General features: G+C 39.9%; 1 pseudogene; it reads right to left on the bottom strand.

Annotated features, from left to right (window-relative positions):
• Window positions 1–21,306, bottom strand: part of LOC142428577 (ribosome biogenesis protein BRX1 homolog pseudogene) — a 47,304-nt pseudogene extending 25,998 nt beyond the window's left edge.
• Window positions 21,307–23,267: the final 1,961 nt, after the last annotated feature.

Here is a 23,267-nt window from a genome sequence, read left to right as displayed (position 1 = left end):
AATCCTTACATCAGTTGTATCAAGCATAATTGTAAATATGTTGCCATCATTATTTTCTAAATATTTACATTCTACTCTGTCTCTGGTATCAGCTCCTCATTTTACTCTCCCTCCCCCAACCTTGTGACCCCTTGATACATGATAAATCATTATTAATTTCATATATTTTTAATAATTTTATTGGGGCTCATACAACTCTTATCACAATCCATACATACATCAATTGAGTAAAGCACCCTTATAGGTTCATTGCCCTCCTCATCATTCTCAAATTTCATCTTCTGCTTGGGTTCCTGGAATCAGCTCATTTTCCTTTTTTCCCTCCCCCTCCCTCGCAGCTCCCCCCTCCCTCATGAACCCTTAATTATTTATAAATTATTATTTTATCTTATCTTACACTGCCCGGTGTCTCCCTTCACCTCCTTTTCTGTTGCCCATCCCCCAGAGAGGAGGTTATATGTAGATACCCGAGATCGGTTCCCCCTTTCTACCACCCCCTTCCTTCCCGGTATTGCCACTCTCACCGTTGGTCTTGAGGGGTTCATCTGTCCTAGATTCCCTGTGTTTCCAGATCCCAACTGTGCCACTATGCATCCTCTGGTCTAACCAGGTTTGCAAGGTAGAATTGGGATCATGATAGTTGGGGGCGAGGGGGGGGACGGGAAGAAGCGTTTAAGAACTAGAGGAAGGTTGTGAGTTTCATTATTGCAATACTGAACCCTAAGTGACTAATCTCCTCCCCACTACTCCTCTGCAAGGGATGTCCAGTTGTCTCTCTTATACCCACTACTGTCTTCCTTCCCCTGAAGTTTCTTCCCTGTCTTCTCCCCACCTTCCCCCTACCCTCCTGATATTGCTACTCCCATTTCTGTTCCTGAGGGGTTTATCTGATCTGGATTCCATGTGTCCTGATCTGTATCTGTACCTGTGCACATGCTGTGGCCTAACCCACAGTGAAAGAAAGGACTGGGGTCATGATAGTGGGGAGGTGGGGGGTGAGGAAACCTCAAGGAACCAAGGACTATTATGTGTTTCATCAGTGCTATATTCACCCTGGCTTACTCGTGTCTTCCTTGTGACCCTTCTGTGAAGGGATGTCCCATTGTCTACAGACAGAGTTTGAGTGTCTGCTCTGACTTCCCTGGTCCTCTGAAATATATTTTTGTTTGTTTGTTTGGTTTGGGCCTTCTGGTGCCTGTTATCTGATCCCATCAATATCTCATGATCGCACAGACTGTTGTGCTTCTTCCACGTGGGCTTGTTGCTTCTCTGCTAGGTGGCCACTTGTTTAACTTCAAGCATTTAAGACCCCAGACACGATATCTTTTTTCTTCACCACATTTGCTTGTGCACCCATTTGTCTTCAGTGATCGTGTCAGAAGGGTGATCATCACAGAAGGCCAGGTTGTTGGAACAAAGTGTTCTTACATCGTGGGAGGGCTTGAGCAGAGGCCCAACATCTGTCCACTTCCTCAATGTATTGTCATAGAAATGTATGTACCTATGCCAATACCCCTATTTTTATGAATTGATATATTTACATAAGTGCACACCTATGTTTAGGCCTCTATCCATAGCTCTGCTTTCTAGGTCTTTCCAGTTTCCTTTTACCTTCCTACTTTCCCACCATGATGACCCCTCGCTGGAGCATACCATGACAGAGGTCAGTGCTGGGGATACATGGTGGGGAGTGCGTCCAGTCTGAACCCCCGCAATAGGGCGACCCAAGAAGGGAACATAACAGATCCACAATGGGAGCAAAGCCAAGCCACAAAACCACTGAAGAGCCCCCAAAATAGACTTCCGGCTAGGAGGGGCAGTTCCCGGAACCCCCAAAGACCCGTGGGAATATAATCAATATGGTCAGCAGGCAGCCCTGGAATTATTTATGCTTGTTCAGGGTTTTTATTTGTTTTGCTAGTTATTATTATTATATATATATTTTTTCTATCTCTTTTTTCTCTCTTTTTATTCATATATTGTTTTCTTTTTGTATTGTCTGCATTGTTGTTGGGTTGCCTACCTATATACGATAGGCATGGGAAGCAAGCCAAAGGACCTAAGGTTCCAGAGGAGGCAGAAGGAAATGGTGAGGAAACAACTCCATAGACAGGGGAACAACTAGGGAATTAAAATCAACAACGAGGGGGACGTAGAAATCCTGGGGTTGCTGGAGCAACAACAATCTAGCTGAGAGGAACTACAAAGAGGCAGAAGAGAGGAGAGCATGCTGATGGGAAATACTTAAGTTTAATACTGAATACTTTAATACTAAGTAGTTAAGAACTAAGTTTAATACTAACTAACTTAAGCACTTAAGTTTAATACTACCTGAGAAAAATTGAATTTAGCTCTGGATTTTATTATTTTTTAAAATTTTATTCCAAAGCTAGTTGGAATGTATCATAGACTTGATGTAAAATATCAAACAAAGGATCCTTTAGACAAAAAACAGTGGGTAAGATCTTTATGACATTGAGAGGAATAGATTTCTTGAGGCAAGAAACAAAAGGAATTAGCTATCAACATTTTATGTCCTAATTAAGATCTTGTTAGAATGAAAACTTCTGACAATTTATTATACTCTTAAGAAAAAGTATTAAAGTAAGAAACATATTGGGAGATAATATTCACAATGTATGCACACCTGACAAAGAGTTTTTATCTGTTATATATAAATTCCATAATAATAAGAAAAAGAACCCAATTAGAAAATGGGCCAAAATGTGAAAATTTCAATCAAAGAAGATGTGTGAAGGCCAACAAGCACAAAAATCTGTTCAGCATTAGTAATCACCAGCGACATATACCTTAGAACCACATGGCATTCTACCTACTAGAATGGTAAACATTTTAATGATTTCACAACAACCGAAAAAGCCCCGATCTTATCAACGATGCAGAACTAGTGGAACTCTCACACATTGCTGATGGGAATCTTTTCTTCATGCATTTGAGGGTCTGGCTTTCTTGGTTAAGTGGAACACATGTCTGCCTTTTGATTCTGCCATTCCACGGCCAGCTGTTTGCTCAGGAGTCTTTAGATAGCCCATAGAGACTTGTACATGAATGCTCTTAGCAACTTTATTGGTAATAGTCCCAAACGACAAGCACCCCCGATATCCTTCATCAAGTGAATGGCTAAGGACACCTCTGGTCATAACATGGAACATGCCTCAGAAACAGCAGCAGCAACAAAGCAACTGCTTAGATAAATCTCAAGACTCTCATCCCGAGTGAAACAAGTCAGACCCCAAAACATACATGCTATGTACTTCAGTAAAATTATGAAAGAGGCGAACTTAATCTATATTGATGAAAAGCAAACTAGTGGTTGCCTAGATCTGGGGTTTGGAAAAAGGGGACAAGTCAATTTGGGATGTTCAAAATGTTTCATAACTTGATTGTGATGATGGTTCCACAGGACTGAATCTATTTGTCACCATACACTGGATGTACATGTAAAATGAGTGCTTTTTACCACATATTAATGATGACTTAATTTAAAATAAATATGTTAATATAGGTAATAAGGGTTAGAGAAATTCAGAAATGAGCAAACTCATTAGGGCCTGGCAGTTTCAGTTGTAGAAATGTCAGGCTGGCAAAACTCTCTGAAAGGGGATCTAAATGGTAGGAAGATCACACTGTGAGTCAGATAATCCAGCTTTGAAGATGTTTCTCATATCCAAATTTTGTTGTCACAAATTTTAAAGGGCTAAAAGATGTTTCTCCATTATGCTAAAGGTCAGAAAGCAATCAGGAACCAGATAAAAGAGAGCTCATTTTATATGGTCAGCAAACAACACAAAAAAATTCTAACAAGTTATAAACAGGCTTTTAGATGATACTGAAAGAATTTTTGACACCAAGCTGCTTTGAAAAAGCGTCAGAGGCTTTCACAGTAAAAAGGGCAGGAGAAGGACTTTGAAGGTGTCTTTCTTCTTGGCCAGAGGTAGTTTGACTCTAATAGGTTGACATTAGCTCTCACAATGTATATGCTGCTTTTATTTCCTTGACTTTTGCCAAACATGTTTTGCTAAGATTTTCCGGATTTTTTTTGCATTTAAGTTCATGAGAAACATTGATGTATCATTTTTGTTCTGTCTTTGCTAATTTAGGGTAATATTATCCTCATAAAATGAATTGAGAATCAATACCTTTTCTTCTACGGTTTGAAGATATTGAATAAATTATTTTTACTTTTTCTCTCTGCTAAAATTGCCTAGTGAAGTTATCTGGGCCTTAATGTCTTTCTTTTAGGTACTTTTACAAATACATACTCAATTTCCTTAATGTTTATAAAACTACTTAGGTTGTTATTAAGTCTTGGTTGAGTTTTTGGTAGTCTGTGATTTTCAGGGAATTAGTTCATATTTAGGAGGATAAAACTTCCTGTAAAAATATAAATATATCCCATTTAATTACTGCAAGATATGTGGTGATATCCCTTTTTCATACATACTCTTGGTATTTTATGGCTTTCTCTTCATTCATCATGTTTTGGGGGTGGTATCTGACCTCCCCTAATTTCATGAAGAGGAAAGAGAAGAATTGCCATTGGTAGCAGCCCAGCACTGATGTCTATAAGATAAAGTTCAGGAATGCTTCTACCCTCCACATTTCTTACCAATTCTGACACCAATCGCCTCTCCCAAGACACACTATGCTTCTCTACTATGTTCAGTAGTTCGTTTTGAAAGCCACACAGAACTCACAGGCAACATTCACCATGAAGGGATTTATTAGTAAAGTTAACAGATACAGTTCAGGGTCAGAAATGCTCAGGACAGCACCTTTTCGGCCATGTCCACGGACATAACTCTCTCTTTTCCTTGATCTCTTAGCCACTTCTTTTGGCAGATGACGTTTAGAAATTATTTTAGCTCTGTCGATAAATGTCCAGAGGCACCAGACTCTGCCAACAAGCTTTCTCCTTGAAACCCCTTAACATTCTTGCTCTATCGGCTGGGAAGCTCACTGCACTGTCTGCTGCCAGTCCCCTAGCTCAGCTGCTGCCCTTTCTTTGCTGTCGCTCTGCCATTTGTGGTGTCACAGCCCTGTGGATCTGTGCAGGGATTTCTAGGTCAGCCTCCCCTCCTAGCTCTTCTTTCTTGATGGTGGTTGGACCCACGTGGCATCTCTGGAGTGGTTCATTTTCAGTTTAGCAGGATGGTGTAACTAACCAATCCCTTTGTCAAGGTCCCATCCTCCTTATTTGCAAGGTCCCACACAATGGTTTCATGTTTCTTATTTACACTGTTAACATACTAATTCAGTGTAGCAGCAATGAAACTCAAAACCTTTCTCTAGTTCTTGAATGCTCCCTCCCCTCCCAATTATCATGACCCCAATTCTACCTTGCGGACCTGGTTAGACCAGAGGATGTACAGTGGTGCAGTAGGGATCTGGAAACACAGGGAATCTAGGACTGACGAACCCCTCAACACCAGCGGTGGGAGTGGCGACACCGGGAGGGAAGGGGGTGTAGAAAGGGAGAACCGATCTTGGAGATCTATGTGTAACCTCCTCTCTGGGAGATGGGCAATGGGAAGGTGGGTGAGGGGAGACGCCGGGCAGTGTAAGATAAGATAAAATAATTATTTATAAACTATTAAGAGAGCAGGGAGAAGGGGGGAGTGGGGAGAGGGGGTTAGGAAACTGAGCTGATTCCAGGAACCCAAGTGGAAGGCGAATTTTGAGAATGACGAGTGCAACGAATGTATAAGGGTGCTTTGCTCAATTGATGTATGTATGGATTGTGATAAGAGCTGTATGAGCCCCAATAAAAACATTTAGTAATAAAAAACAAACAAAACAACTAATCAATCCCTTGGGTGGATAACAGACACCTTAAATTTGTGGAGCCATGGTGGTGTAGTGGTTATACTTTAGGCTGCAATCTACCTGGTCCACATAGGCAGCAGTTCAAAACCATGAGCAACTCCACGGGAGAGACTTTCAACTCCAGTGAAGAGTTACCGTCTCAGAAACCCACAGGGAATTGCTAGTAGTCAACATTGCCTTGATGGCAGTGAGACTACACCTCATCATGAAGGAGCCCTGGTGGTATAGGGAGTCACTCCGTGAATTGCTAATTGCAAGATCAGCAGCTGGAACCCACTAGTGTCTCCATGGGAACAAGATGAGCTTGTCTGATCCCATTACGATTTAAAGTCTCAGAAACCCAAAGACCGAGTGTTATTCCGGGTTGTGGGTTGGAGACCCAGTCTTTTGGTGAAAGTTACACAGATGATAGCTAGAAGAGCTATAATAAGCAATACACTACAGCACACTCTTTTAAACTTTATTGTTTTGCTAAATGTTAATTAGCTATTTTACTTGTATTTCTAAGAAAGCAGTCTTTGGTATTGTTGATTTTCCCTATTGTTTACTGTTTTCAATTTCATTGATTTATCTTCCTTATCATATCCTTCTTTCTGACTATTTGAATTTATTTTTCTCTTTTTAAAAATTCTTTAGGTGAGAAGCATATCCTAGATTATTGATTTGATATTTTTACTCTTTTATTATATATAGTCATACATTTATCTTTTACCAAAGTTAGAGAGTTTTCAACCATTATTTCTTTGAATACTTTTTCAGTCCTGTATTTGCTCTCCTTTTCTCTTGGGACTCTGATGATGTGAATGTTGGATCTGTTATTGTCCCACAGGACTCTGGTGGTCTGTTCTGTGCCACCACCATCCCTGCCCCCCATTCCCCGCAGAATATTTTCTCTCTGCTTTACAGGTTTACTAAATTCTAATCAGCTCTTATCTACTCCACTGGTTCTAACTCTATAACTGAACCCATCTATCATTTTTCTTTATCATCATGTTATCTACTGGTATAGTGGTGAGGATTTTGGTTTCCTTTGCATTCACTTATAATCCATATTGAAGTCTGTAAACCTTGATCTTCATCAGCAAGTGTTTCACGTCTTCCTCACTTTCAGCAAACAAGATGGTGTCATTTGTATATTAAAGGTTAACAAGCCTTCTTATAATCCTGATGCTGGATTCTTTTTCATATATCCAGTTCTCAGAAGATTTGTTCAACATATAGATGAAACAAATATAGTGAAAGCATACAACCTTGATATAAATTTTTCTAATTTTAAACCATTCAGTATTTCCTTGTTCTGTTCAAACAACTGCTTCTTGTTCCATTTACCGGTACCTCATGGACCCAATGGCGTGCTTTGAAATTCCCATTGTTCTAAATGTTATTTCTTTATGATCCATACAGTCAATAAAACACAGATAAGTCTCTTTCTGGTGTTCACTGCTTTCAGCCAAGCGCCAGCTGATGAAAGCAATGATCAGTCACTCTTCTATGTCCTTCTCTGTATCTGTCTTGAATTCCTGGCGACACCCTGTCTATGCATTGCTGCAACCATTGTTGAATAATCTTCTTAAAATTTACTTGTATTTATTATTAATGACATTGTTCTAAAATTTCAGAATTCTCTTGGGTTGCCTTTCTCAAGGTTTTGCACAAATATTTCATCGTAATATTTTATCTTCTTAAGCTGCTCTTTGAAGTGTTTTCAGCTGTTTCACTTTGTTATTTCATTCAAGTGATTTATGTTCAAAAGCAAATTTCAGTCTCTTCTGACGTCCACTTTGGCCGACTCTTTCTTTCTTATCTTTTAATGACCTTTTGTTTTCTTCATCTGTGATGTAGTCAAGAAATAAAATAAGGGTAATTTGTTTCACAAGATTTTTTTTAATGTGTTGAAGATCATTGATGTTACTATGAGGATTAAGGTGCTCCTGACTCAAGCCATGGTATTTTCAATCACCATGGTATTTTCAATCACCTTAAATGCAAATACTGGACATTGAATAATGAAGAATGAAGAAGAATTCAGGCATTTTAATTATGGTGCCATCAAAGTATACTGAGAGTACCATAATCTACCACCGGAATAAGCAGATGAAGTAGAGCTAGCATGTGCCTTGGAAGAGAGGATAGCGAGACTCTTTCTCTCATTCTTTGGATCAGGAGAGACCATTGCCTGTAAAAGAACATGCTTCTTAATGTAGAGGGGCAGCAAACAAGAGAGAGATCCTTGACCAAATGGATTGTTACAGTGGCTGCAAGGATGTACTTGACCATAACAATTGTGGGGGCCGGACCAGGCATTGCTTTGCTCTGTTGTACATAGGGTTGGTATGGGTTGAAACTAACTAGATGGCTCCATTTTATTTCAATTTTCAATTCTATAATTTCTTTTTAAAACTTCCATTTCATTCATTTGGAAGAAAGCAAACCTTTATTGTTGTGTCTAATTTATGGTGGCAACCTTATATTCTTTGTCAGATGGTTTCAATATTTGATTCCTCTCAGAATTTGTGCCTGCTGAAATGTCAGTATTTTCTCAGTTGAGCTGTGATTTTTAAAGGTTTTTGCTATAATGAGTATTCTTTGATTGTAGTGTGGACATTTTAGATATTATGTTTAGAGGCTCAAGTTTATTTAGATCTTCTATGTTAACTTGATACTTTCTGATGCTGGTTTGGCAGAGGTCTGGCAGGCCTTCCCCGTCTCTGCTGGGATTGTCATTTGGCAGAATGGGCGTGCTGGCTTAGGGAAGGACAGCTGTTAGCGCACTGGATACTGATGATGGTAGATCATGTTTGTGAGGCAAGGGATGAATTAACCCTCTGGGTGGCAAGTGACTGGCAATTGCGCCCATTACTGTCACCCAGTGTGAATCAAGGGGTGGACAGGATTGCTTAGTCACTTGCTGACAACCCTATTGTTGACAGATCAGCTGCTGCTGCCAGAGTGTGGCTTGTCTCTGCTGGGCTACTGTCTCCCTTTGTTATTTTAGTTCATTAGTCAAAGCAACAGGACATTTCTCCCTCTTTCATCTTTTTCTTGTTTATGCCTGTCGAGAGTTCTGCATTGCAGGGCTTTCCAATGTCCAGCCTGGGCTACAGGAAAAATTAAACACCAGCAGCAACTTATAATGAAGTCTAAGAAGTCATTATAACCTTATTCTTTAAGCCCTAAGATGCCTAGCCAAATAATCTTCTTTCCACCTTCAGAGTTCTCCTATGATTTTGAGTGTTTTGCAGGGTATTTAGTTTTGCTTAGAGGGAGGGAGTAGAAGAAAGCTACTTTTTCTATTTTATCTCAGAAATAGACTCTTCTTTTAAAAGTTTTATTGGTAATTTCTTTATCCACATGTCATACAATTCAATAATCCAGTCATACCAAGAAGAGTTGTAGAATTACCACTTCATTCAATTTTAAACATATTCTTCCTCCTTGTACTCATTGGTATTCATGCAATTATTTTTTTAACCTTGGCAAAAATATGCATTACAAAACATTCTCCAATTTGACAATTTCTATGTGTATAATCAAGTGCCATTGGTTATACTCTTCATGCTATATAATCATTATTAATATCTGAGTTAGTTTAGGTAGACTAGGGAAAACAAATCCACAGAAACTCATATATGTATAAGAGAGTTTTATATAAGAGGTAAATGTACATTAAGGAAGCATCCCAACCCAGTGCTGTCCAAGCCCTTAAGTCTGACATTAGCCCATATGTCCAACACTGATCTACAAAGTCCTCCTCAATCTCACAAAACACATGCAATGACGCTGACTGTAGGAGGAAAGCCAAATCAGTCAGCCTGGAAGCATCTCAGTGCTGGCAGGGGTCTCCACGTGGTTGCTCCAGCACCCAGGGCTGCATCAGGGTAGGTCCATGTGGCTTCTCCTCAGGGGTGTCTCGCAGGAAGTGAGCCTTGCCAGCTGAGGCACGGAACTAGCTATGGCTGCACACTGGTCCCACTATCAGAGAGCAAGCGACAACACAGGCGAGGCTCGCTGACCCATTTATCTCTCTCCCCTTCAATTAACCCCAGGTGTTCATTGGCCAGTTTGGCATAACTATCACAATATCCTTTCCCAACATTAACATTAACTCTTCCCCTAACTATTAACATAAACTATTCCCCTAACATTAACATAAACTCAATGACTTCTAAGCAACAATTCTTCCTCCTTTACCCATGTTAACCATTAGTCAAGTTTGGTTTCATTTTCCCCCCTCAGTTTTCTTAATATAGTATTCACATATCATACACTCCTATATTTAAATTGATTTTAAAAGAGTTGTATACACGTGATCACAATCCGTTCTAATGCTCCTTGCCCACTCCCGAATTTATTGTTTGTTCTCTCTCCCTCCAGTTGTCCCCCAAAATCCCCAATAAATCATTGCATCATGTATTAAGAAATAGATCATTCTTTCAGAATTATTACATCTGTCTACTTGGTAGCACTTTATCCAGGTTGCTTAGTATCTGTCAGGGAAATAAACATCCTGTCAAAAAATACAGAATGCTATCTTCACCAGAATTCTTTGTATTATTTTGATTTCTGTTATTTAGCTTTAATAATTAACCAGTATGTAAATAGAAGTTATTTGATTAGAAGATTTGATGTCTGAGTCTCACCTTATCTGTTTCCATCCATGACCCTTCTATTGCAGAGATAAAAGTTGAGAACCATGTCCTGTACTCATAAATGACACACATAATATTTTGTAGATTAAGTAATTTCACAAGTACATATATGCACCCATATAATTTTAAGGTTAATCGTATCTGAAAAGTCTCTTTGTCATGTAAAGTAATATAGGCATATCTTCCTGGGATTAGGATATGGGCATCTGGGGAGTCATTATTCAATGCACTGTGCCAAGCATACATAAAACGATGGCTTTAATTATGAATTCTTAAGGAAAAAAATATCTCCATTCCCTCCACACAGCACTTAAGCCTAGCCCAGAATAAGCTGCCGCATTGTTTGCTTTTTCTGGTGGAAACGATTTTATCTTATTCATCTGTTCATTGAAGACATATGTTCAATATAAAGTTTACCACTCCAACTTCATTTGTTGGATACTCAGGTATTGACTATAGTTTTGCAAGGTAATTAAACACCACCTACTTTTGTTTTTAAAGTGGCACTATTCCCAGGTACCTGTCTGCTCAAGAATGTACCTGTATTGGTTTCTACCTTCTCTTTCTTTTTATTGTATGGAGGTATTTTTGTTGTGTGTGTTTTTTTTTAAAGAGCCCTGCTAGAATTGTAAGATCACTTTAAAGTAGTTTTGTTATGTTTCATCCAGAATTTCATGGTATTTTATTGCAGAATATCATTTAGGATACACCTATTTTCTTAAGAGTATATTAGACATACACTGAACCTTATAAGGTCAATGGAGACGATAAGAGAATAATCCCCCAAAACAACTCACTACCATCCAGTCAATATGGCCTCACTGTGAGCCGATCTGGATTTTTGAGGCGTAAATCTTTCCTGGAACAGATCACTTCCTCTTTCTGATGGGAAGTGCATCTGAATTGCCAACCTCGTCCTTAGCAGCCCAACACCAGGTCTATGGGGCTCACAGCCCAACACCAGGTCTCTAGGTCTCCAGGGGCTCCTGGCTCCTAGAGAATACCATAGTCTAGACTGAGAAATAGAGCCCTTGCTGTTCTTAAAGACCCTTCTATAGAAGTGCAGATTTCAAAGGAATGTTTTGGTTTTATATATTTGATGTAGAAAATTGACAAAAATTTACTTAATAGTGTATGTTTTTTAAGATAAGAATATCAGCATTTTAAACTTAAAATACTGAATTATACAACTTTAAAATATTTCCTAATATTTGACCTATCTATCCAATATGTGCATTTTGTGATGTAATACTGTGCCACCCAAGACCATGGCTAACATCATGGCTAAAAAGAAAGATGATACCTTACACGAAACAGTATGTTTCCATCTTTATAATCATATTTATCAATAATTTCTTTTCTGTCACTCTAATAAAAACTTCCAGCTCAATTACATTCTAGTTACTTTAACCAATTTTAAGTGTTTCTCCAAATGTCATTTCATACCTCAAACTAGTTCACCTGTCATATAACATGCTGCAGAAATATATATAATTGGTATATATGTATATATTTTTATTAAATATTATCTGAATGAATTTTTAAATTCTGACTTGTTTCTAGTGACATTGCTCAATTTCCTTACTGTCATGGTTTATTTGTATTTTGTCCATACATAGTTATGTTATATGTGGCCAATGAAGCTTTCATTTCCTCTTTACCAATCCTTAATGTTTTTATCATTTTATTTGGGGCTCATACAATCCTTATCACAATCCATACATCCATCCATTGTGTCAATCACATTTGTACATTTGTTGCCCTCATCATTCTCAAAAATTTGCTTTCTACGTGAGCCCTTAATATCAGCTCATTTTCCCCCTCCCTCCCTGCTCCCTGCTCTTTCATGAACCCTTGATAAGTTATAAATTACTATTATTTTGTCATGTCTTACACTGTCCACCGTCTCCCTTCACCCACTTTTCTGTTATCCATCCCCCAGGGAGGAGGTTATATGTAGATCCTTGTAATTGGTTGCCCATTTCCACTCCACCCTCCCGGTATCGCCACTCTCAGCACTGGTCCTGAAGGGATCATCTGCCCTGGATTCCCTGTGTTTCCAGTTCCTATCTGTACCAGTGTACATCCTCTGGTCTATCCAGATTTGTAAGGTAGAATTTGGATCATGATAGTGGGGGGAAGAAGCATTTAAGAATTAAAGGAAAAGTTGTATGTTTCATCATTGCTACCCTGCACCCTGAGTGGCTCATCTCCTCCCCACAACCCTTCAGTTAGGGGGTGTCCAGTTGCCTATGGATGGGTTTTGGGTCTCCACTCTGCATTCACCCTCATTTACAATGATATGATTTTTTGTTCTTTGATGCCTTATACCTGATCCCTTAGACACCTCATGGTCACACAGGCTGATGTACTTCTTCTATGTGGGCTTTGTTGCTTCTGTGCTAGATGGCCGCTTGTTCACCTTCAAGCCTTTAAGACCCCAGACGCTATATCTTTTGATAGCCAGGCACCATCAGCTTTCTTCACCACATTTGCTTATGCACAAATTTGTCTTCAGTGATTGTGTCGGGTAGGTGTGCATCATGGAATCCCAATTTAATAGGAAAAAAGTGTTCTTGCATTGAGTAATTACTTGAGTGGAGGTCCAATGTCCATCTGCTGTCTTAATACTAAACCTATAAGTATATGCACGTAGATATATTTCCCCATCATCTTATATATATTTACATATGTACATGCCTGTATTTGGGCCTCTATAAATACCCTTTGTCTCCTAGTTCTTTCCTCTATTTCCTTTTGCTTTCCTCCTGTCCCACTATCATGCTCAGCCTTCATTTGGGTTTCAGTAATTTCTCTTGGTTACATTGCCATTGCTGAATCCCTACCAGGCCTCTCACACCCTCCTTACCACTAATTTTGGAGAACTTGGGTCGGTCCATACCACCTACTTATCCCCACCTCCCCCTCGCCCATGTCCCCCTGGAACCATCGGTCCAATTGTTTTCTCCTCCAGACTGTTCATCCAGCCTATCTTATCTAGATAGATCTGTAGAGATAATAATAGACACCAAGAAACATGGCATAGCAAGACAAAGCAACAAAAGAGAACCCAACAATGACAACAAAAAAGAAAACCAATGACCCACAAAAGAATAAATTAATTTAAAAAGAAAAAAATTAAAAAAGAAAGAAAACCTGTAAATAGATAAAGGTCTGAATTTTGACCTCTAGGCATGGCCTCCAGTCAAGTCTGATGGGGTGCCACGCTCTTTATCGAGTTTATCCTTTGTACTTCCACCAATCCTTAATTTTAAAATGAATTTTTATTGTGGTTGTGCACTGGGTAGGACCTTCAGAGCAATGTACTCTATAGGAGTGACAGATGACTTTTATTGTTCACAATTGTGAAAGGCATATTCTTATAGATCACCATTAATTATGATTTCTGCTGTAGGATTCCCCCCCCCACACACACACTTTTTCTGGATATGTGTTGGTGTGTTTAACAAGTATCTTTCTACTCCTAGTTTGTTAAGGGTTTAAAATTTTTTTTTATTCTGAGTACTAGAGTTTTGTGGAATGCTTTTTCTATAATTATTTTCTTAAACTGATTGTTTTTCTTTATCCTGATGATAGGATACTTTATGTTGATTGATTTTTAAATGTTAAACCGCCACTGCATTCCTGGAATATACCATTTAGGATCATGATGCTTTAAAAAACCAAAAATACTGGATTAAAGTGTTATGCCGGGTTGACTGGAGAAACAAATCTAGAGACTATCTATCTATCTATCTATCATCTATCTATCTATCTATCTGAAAGAGTTTTGTATCAAAGAGTAATGTATACCAAGAAAACATTCCAGTCCAGATCATCTTTTAGTCCAATTTCAAACAATAAGTCCAATACCAATCCATATGTCTTTCTTCAGACTCACACAGCCACATGCAATGATGCAGAATGCAGGAAGATCACAGGCCAGTGGGTGAAAAGTCTGTGAACCCAGTGGTGGTGGATGTATCTTGAGGTGCTAGTTGGTCTCAGCCATGTGGCTCCCAACAGGAAAGAGAAGCAGAGAGAGGAAGTTCCCGAATCCTCCTGAGGCCTTGCCCACAAGGAGGCATCATCAGTCTGTGACCTGATGGACAGACTAGACTCCACCCTTTCACTCTGAATACCCTCAAGTTGACACAAGATTGTATAACCACCACAGTGCCTAATATATGATTTAGGATTTTTGCATTTATTTTTATGAAAGAGAATGGTCTATAATCTTCCTTTTAAATTACATTCATGTCATTTTATTATGACAGTTATGCTGACCTCATAAGTGAATTGGAAAGCATTCTCTTTTTATCTGTTTTCTGAGTTTGTGTAAGGTTGGATTTATTTTTTCGTGAGCTATTTGGAAGAATTTATTATGGGAAATTTTTTATTACAAAGATTTTTAAGTAAATATATAAGGTTTTTAGTGTCAAATCTGATAAATTTTATTTTCTTAGGACTTTTCTTTATATCTAAACTTATAAATGTTTTGACTTACGTTTTTTCCATTGTATCATTTGATGTAATTTAATATTAACATTTGTAATTTGTGCCTTGTCTTTTGTCTTGATTAATCTTGTTAGGATTTTATAAGTGTTATCGGCATTTTCCAAGAATCTAATGTCAGTTAGTTAACTGTATTAATATGTACTATGTATGTTTAGATACAACTCATAGTATGACTTATCCCTCATAAAGTGTATTATATTAACCTTTTGAAGTACATACAATGGTTTTCAGTAATGAATCAGTGCTACTTCATGATTCCTACCAAACCATTAGTATTATTTATTGTTTTGGGCTAAGGATGTTTTAGGGTGTCTGGAAGTATTTCTTTGATGCATACAAAGAAGCCTCCAAACATGTCTCTTGCTGTCAATTTGGTTTGACTCGGAGACCCTGTAGAACTAGGCTTCTAAGACCATCAATAATGATGGAAGCGGATTTCTAAGTCTTCCGGGCAGCACCGAGCCCTGTGCCACCACGGCTTTTGATGCACACACGCTAGACTGTATGCGAAGACAGACGCTTGACTGATAATTACGTCAGACCTGTTTCAACTTATATGCACATTTGACGTCAAGACAAATTTGGCAACAGAACTCGTCATAATCCAGAGATTGCCTGTTTCGTATCTTTGCAGTTCTCTTGACTGACGGAGACTTGTTCGCGGCCCCACGCGTGCATAATTCTGCAAATTGGTCCACGTGTACTGAAAGGCATGAACGACATGCATTCTTCGGATGCTGAGTTCTCCATTTTCTGGCTAAGTTTGTGGATTATGCTTTTAAATCTTATGCAGTCTTGATATTTTCCCTGCTTATTTTGGAATTACTGAAAGATATATGTAACATTGTGAACTGTGAGTTTGTCCATTTGACTTTTTATTTCCGTCAAATCTTGCTTTATGTATTTTCAGGCTATGTTACCAATTTCACGCAAATTTAGATTTTGTCTTCATATGTTCTTGAATCTTCTATTATGGAAAATATTTTTTAGTGAAAGTTTTTAGTTAGTAAACCCTTCTTGTTTTCCAGCATACTTTGTCTGCTATTAGTAATGCAATTCCATGTAAATTCTTTGAGTTCATATTTGCTGTTATCTTTTCCTATTCTTTTATGCTTATCTCTTCCTCTATCTTTGCATTCAAGATGAGTAGTGCAATTTTTAAAACTCAGTTCATAATGCTTATCTTAAAGTGTTCAATGTCTTTCCACTTCATGCAGCTGCTGGTACAATGAAGGAAAAGTTACCATCTCATCACTAGTCTTCCATATTTGCTTAAATAACCTTTTCTTCCCTTTCTTTCGTATTTGACATTAATCAAGGATTTTTTGCATTTGTTTGGTTTGTTTGTCCCACGTATCTTCATTAGTTAGGTCTTGTTACAATTCTTTTGTTGATTACTTAAGCGTCTAGAAATGTCACCATGCGATACGGAAAGAAAACGTTTCTGTGCTCTCTCGACCACTTGTCTACTCCCACCACTTTTATTTTTCATTCACTCGCACTGTCTCCACTGCCCGTGTTCATGTTGTGCTCACCCATGTTCTTCAGACTGGCAAATAAGAGCAACCATCAGACCGCATATCAATTGATTACCAACAAGAGTAACCCCAAAATTTTTGTATTTTTCTCAATCTTGGTCCTCCTTCAGTCTTCTCTACTTCAGTAACTAAGTTCTGTCTCCTTATTGCTCAGGCCAAATATCCTGACATTATTCTTGAGGTCCCTCACAGGCAACAATAGAAATTCTTTAGCAAAATTCAGTTACTTTTCACCACTTGAAATGCTGCCACTCTAGTCCAAATCACAGCTGGCTTTTGCTTGGCTTATTATTATTTTTCAACTTTGTATTGTGAATTGGATGAAGGTTTACAGAGCTGATCAATTTTCTCTTCAACAATTCACAAAGATTTTCATCTCACTGATTGTAATCTCCACACGTGACATCACTTATCCACTTCCTGTTTCCTATTTCGAGTCTTTCCTAACCCATCTGAAGCTTGTCTTTGGGTCAATGCTGCCCTTTTATAGCTCAGATGGTTGATGGCTCTCACTGGGAGGTTCTCAACCTGTGGGTGGCGACCCCTTTGAGGATCCAACGACCCTTTCACAGGAGTCACCTGATTAATCACAGTAGCACAATTACAGTGATGAAGTAGCAACGAAAATCATTTTATGGTGGTGTGCGGGGGGGAGGTCACCACGTCCCGTAGTTAGCTAAGTTGAGAACCACTGCTCTAAGATAAGGATACCCCTCTACTGCTACTGTTCCTGTATAGACCTATTGTTTGGCTGAATAGTGAGCCCTGGGCAGGAGTTGTTTCCAGACCTGAAGCGTGATTAAGGTGAAAGTGTTGGAGGTTCCATTAGTCTCTATCTGACCAGTAAGCCTGGTCTTTCTGTGACCCCAGGTTTTGTTCCACATCTCCACTCTACTCAGGTGCTTCTAATGCGATCCCTTTTAGAGCCGTTGCCAGTGCTAGTTGGGTGCTCTCTACTTGTTCTGGTTTCAGGGTCATGGAGAATGATGTTTGCATGGCCTGTTAGTCCATCAGACTAATTGCGTCCACGTGCTTTTGATTTTCTGCATGCTTTCCTCTGGACAGGGAGAAACATATGTTGAACATTAGATAGCCTGTATTATTTTGGATAGTTTCCACACTGTCACTTTTTGGGTTTTGTAAATTTACATCAATTACAAGAAGAATTTGTCATAAAGCTTTTGCTTTGTCCACTCCCTCAAGTACACACCTTACTTACCACTGGTGTTTATTCACATATAAGGCCTTCCCTGTCAGTTTAAATCCTGGGTCTAGCTCCATTTATAATATACTTATTTATTTTAATTCTAAAATTTTGTCTATTAGAATGAAATCTCCACACGGGAAAATTTTTGTTTTTGTTTTGTTCACGGTGCCCAGAGAAGTACTTTGCACAAAGTTCTTATAAGCATATGGTGAGTGAGTTAGTAAATAAATACCAGGAAGGACAACTTTGGGACAAGTTTCAAGACCCATGATCTAATATAAGAGAGGTTATGCTGAGAAGAGATTGGTTTAAATGGGGCCACATGTCCCAGCCCCTTTATTGTGGCAGAGAGTACCCAAGGAGGGCTGCAGATCCTGGCCTAGAAGAACTAGACCCAGGATTCGCAGCAGCACAGAGTGTGACTTACCAAGGGGCTGTTCTGGATGAAGTCACACAGTATAAGCTTGCAGTAGCTGGGTTTGAACACTGCATCATAGGAAATGTCCAATAAAAGCGGTTAACAGGTCTGGTTACAAGTAGTTATCAGGGGGATGATCGCTTGGGCAGGGATTCTTAGAATGCCCCAAATACTACTTACCTGATTTGTGATTTCCATTCTTCTTCTATGGCCATTTTCCTTCTCGCCATTAACACCGAGACGGAATTAAGGAGAATGTGAGGTGATCATGACCATAATGGAGATGAGGCAGTTGGTGATTGCAGGTGAGAGCCCCAGGTTATCTAACCGTGTATTCCATTAGTCTCTGTGAGGCAGATGAACACGAGAACTAAAATATCTCACCAGATAGACTGTGAGTCTATTGTTTCTCCTGATTTGTGGATATTGTTCCAGGTCTTAGAAAGCTCTGTGGCTGTCATTGCTGCTTCCTTTGTACTCCACCTGTCATTACTAAAGAATGGTGGCGATTTTAATTGCAGTCAAGGTGGTTTGAATTTAGATCTTCTAAAGTTTTCTTTCAACAATTTCTCACATTCTTGACAAGTGGTGTTTCAGAGTGGCAGGCTGTTTTATAGCCCTGACTTGAATTGCAAGGGGAGAAAATTTAGAAAACCGAACAAAAGAGAACGAAAAGGAGGGGGGATGCTTACCACCCTGATTTCCTTTCTTCTCACAGCTTTAAGGGAGGGTTTGGAATAGAGTATAGGTCAAGAAATGTTGATGGTGGGCCTCTCTCTTTGAATGAGTCTCAGAAGCATTTTTACATCTCTGGTCAAGGGAAAAGGAGGCCTGGTGGTGTAGTGGTTATGAGATGGGGGCTAATTGCATTGTCAGCAGTTCAAAACCATCAGTCTCTGTGGGAGGAGGGTGGAGCTTTCTACTCCCATAAAGAGTTGGTCTCAAAAATTCAGTTCTCAGTTCTACTCTGTCCTGTCTGGACACTGAGTCAGCATCAACTCAATGCAGGTGAGTTTTGGTTTTGGTGAAGAGAAGAGAGGAGGAAACGACGGATAAAGAAGAAGAGGCCTGTGAGGTAAATGAATGGGATGAAGAAAGCTAGGAAGACCAAACTAAACTCCCTGTCTCATAATTCAGTGACTAAGTTCATTGTGACTCACAACGATCCTATAGGACAATATAGAACTGCCCATGTGGATTTCTGGGAATGTAACTGTGGGAATAGAATCGCTCATCTTTCTCCTATGAACCGCTGGTGGTTTTAAACTACCGACTTGGTAGTTAGCAGCTAACGCTAACGCCCCAAGTTACCCCTTCCTCCGTCGGTGCTCGCAGGTGATTCATGGGGCTGGGAGAGTGGTCTAGCAATTTGCTGCTTAGCGTGGCCTCTTCCAGAATAATAAACGATGTCTCTAAAAATAAATTCGTGAAGAACAGGAAGGAAAACATACTCTCAAAATAAGTCTTTTTCGGTGTTTAAAATGGTTACACAGGCTTTCTTATGGTGGAAATGTACTTGCAAGACACCAGGAAAGTGAGTGAAAGCAAAAACTTGACTGTGAATTAGTCGGTGGATGGCTGCCACATGACCGCTTCACCTTTTCCCCCACTTTACTCCCGCTTTCCTTACTGCCGCTCTACCAATGTTCTGTTCCTAGCAGCACAGGGGCACCTAAAAATAATACTGATGAGCAAGCAGAGAGGCTTGCCAAACAGACTTTTATTTTCAATAATTCCAGCCTGATAGAAGCGTTGTATGAATAGCACAGCATGATGATCTGCCCAGTAACCGCGTTAGTCTGGGTGCTTCAGCGAAACAAAGCCATAGCAACCATGCATAAGACAGAGTTTCATATACAGGTTAAGTGCACATCAAGAGAACATCCCAGCCCAGTGCTGCCCAAGTCCACAAGTCCAACGTTAACCCACTAACCCAGATGTCCAATACCAATCCACAAAGTCCTCCTCCATCTCACAGAACACACACTATGACGCCGACTGCAGGAGGAAAGCGGAGTCAGTGAATGTGTAAGCGTCTCAGCACTGGCAGGGGTCTCTACACGGGTGCTCCAGCACCCAGGGCTGCATCGGGGTAGATCCATGTGGCTTCTTCTTGGGGATGTCTTGCAGGAAGTGAGCCTTGCCAGCTGAAGCAGGGAATTGGCTAAGGCAGCTACATATTGGTCTGACCATTAGAAAGCAAGAGACTCGAGAACTCTAAAGGCAAGGTTCACCGAGCCATTTATCCCTCTGTCCTTCAATTAACCCCACATGTGTTTATAGGCCAGGCTGGCACAATAAACTAACTCAGTAACCTTCTCCCAGAGACCAAATTCAAAATATGCCAATTATTCCAGTAATGTGCTTGCAGCAACAATGGTCACTTCAGGATCGCATTACTCTCAGGTGTCATGTCTTCTCAGCCTCCGTCAGTCTGAAGTAGCTCCTCTGTCTCTCTGACGTTCATGGCCCTGACGTTTGTGAAGGCCAGTGATATTATAGAAACCCCCTCCAGTTTTGTTTGATGTGTATTCTGTTAGGTCAAGGTAATGCAGATTTACCTGGAATACCAGAATTAGGATGCATTCTTACTGCATCTCATTAGGTGAGTTTTAATGGTTTGGCTTGCACTGACTGTTAACCAGAGCTGGCGGTTCAAAACCACCTAATAGTACCACAGAGGAACAGGCCGGACAACCTGTGTCTGAGAGGCCCTAGAGCCCATCGCATCCATGGGGCCCCCACAAGTGGAATCAATTTGATGACAATGAACAAGTGTTCATTTTTATCATTTGATTCAAATGGTGTTTTTAAATTAGGGTTCTCCACTATGAAGTTTTCTTCTTTTTTGCAATTGGTAACAATTTTGTCTGAAGATACTTTAAGACGGAGTAAAGTTGTGTCTCACTTTAAAGCACTAGATTTCGCATCATTGTTGTTTCTTGCTGAGTTCCCGGTACCTTGATTAGCTGGCATTCTAAGCTAAGAAAGCACTTCCTTTTCTATTTGTATATATCAGTGTGGACAAACAGATTTCTCTTTTATTCATGAATTTATTATCCATTACTCGCTTCATTGTGCTGCATCAATTGTCTTACCTTCCAGGTGGCTCCTGTGTTCTTTGGCCATGTTCACATCGTTCTTTGAGCTCACTGACTCCGTGGCATACCAAGATGTTAAAATCTCACTTCATTCCTGCTTTGACCCACCGTTGGAACCTCCAGTGATCTTGATTTCTTTAGTACGGAGAGATATTTAGAAACCAGGATTTGGCCATTAACTCTTCTCATTGCTTCGGCAATGTTGCTGCTTCCAGGTTATTTTAGTGGATGCACGCACCATCTCTCGGTGTGTGTCTTAGTTACATGTGGCAGAGTAGGCTTCATGTCGAGCTGCTAAGCACAAGGTCAGCAGTTCCACTCCACCAGCAGCTCCAGGGAGACGAAGCTGTATGCTCCAGCAAAGATTGTCAGGCTCAGAAACCCCAAGGGGCAGTTCTACTCTGTCATCTAGGGTTGCTATGAATCAGAATTAACTCGATGCTAGTGATCTGGAGTTTGTATCTATATTTGTTAAAAACTATGAAATTACATCTTTACCTCCACTTACAGCTTGACTCCACAAAGTTAATTTGAAGTCCTCCCTTTGCATATTTGTGTCTTCCTAAGAGACTTGGTTCCTTGTCCTCATACGTCATCATTCATCTGATGCTGTTGGTCCTCTGATCTGCTCAGGCATCCCTCCTTAGAGTCCTGAACTTTGCCAGATTGCCTTCTTGTCAGCTCCGATGCACTCTTTAGGCAAGCCCAGACAAGCACTGGACTGCTTTTCCTGCGGGACAGAGAGGAAGGCATTACGACTACAGGTAGACTCTGTATCTTTAAGCATTTGTAGACAACTCAGAACAGATGCATATGGTTTTTAAAATTTACCCTTACTTTATCGCAAGAAGAAGAGGCCTGGTGGCCTAATATGTTGTGTATTGGGCTGTTACCCTCAAGTCAGCCGTTTTAACCTGCCAGTCATTCTCTAGGAGCAGGTGAGACACTGGGTTCCTGTGTAGATTTACACCCTTGGAAACCCATAGGAGCAGTTCTACTCCCTCTAGATAGTCACCATGAGTAGGAATAGACTTGATGGCTAAGGGTTTACTATAGGAGCCCTGGTAGTGCAGTGACTAAAGTGCTCGGCTCCTAAGTAGAAATACAGTGATGTTAACGCACATACGGCAGCCTGCTTTTTTATTTTTTAAAGGATTTTCAACCTAGGCAACCCTCTGGTTTCAGTTCTACAGGGTCCTAGAAGTCAGAGAAGACTCCAGGCAAGTGAGTTTAAAGGATAGGTTCCCAAACTTCTTTGGCCTACTGCCCTGTGTTCAGGAAAAAACAAACCAAAAACAGCACCCCCAAAACCAAAGCAAACAACTCCTGCCACAATAGCACACAATCCAGGATAAAGCGCAGGTGTCTGACTTTTCCAATCACTTGCAGCAGTCCAGCATCCCCAGGGGATGTACTACCTACTTCGGGAAACACAGATTTAATGCAACAAAAGGCTTGCTATCTTTCCAATGCCTTCAAGTGGCACATGCAGCAAATGCAAGCGACTGTGATGAAGAATTTGTTAGAGGTCTGTGTAGTTGGCTTTGTGTCAGGTTGTTAACCGCGTCAGCAGTTAAAGGTACCAATCTGTGGAAGAAAGATGAGGTTTTCTACTTCCTTAAAGATTTATAGGTTCAGAATCTCAAGGGTTGGTACGAGTAGCAGTTGACTCGATGGAAGTGAGTCTGGCGATTTGTTTTATTGGAGAGGTTGGCTCAACGGTTTCAAAGCAATAGCAAAATTATGTAACATTAAAATGTAAGTAGAAGTAGTCCATGAATCCTAGGTTAGTAAGCCAGTGAGCATATTTTTAAATTAAGCTTTCTGTATTAGCAAGTTATTTTGACATCATACAACTACAATAGTAAATTAGCAGCAGTGTTATTTAAAAAGGGAGGCAGACTAAATGTTGTGAAAATATCAACATTTTCAAAATACTTTACAAAGTCAGTGCACTTGTGATCCAAATTCCATCACAAATTTTCAAAG

This window comes from Tenrec ecaudatus, chromosome 16 (genome assembly GCF_050624435.1).
Source record: "Tenrec ecaudatus isolate mTenEca1 chromosome 16, mTenEca1.hap1, whole genome shotgun sequence".
In the NCBI taxonomy this organism is placed as follows: domain Eukaryota; kingdom Metazoa; phylum Chordata; class Mammalia; order Afrosoricida; family Tenrecidae; genus Tenrec; species Tenrec ecaudatus.
This window is presented reverse-complemented; position numbering and strand designations above follow the sequence as displayed.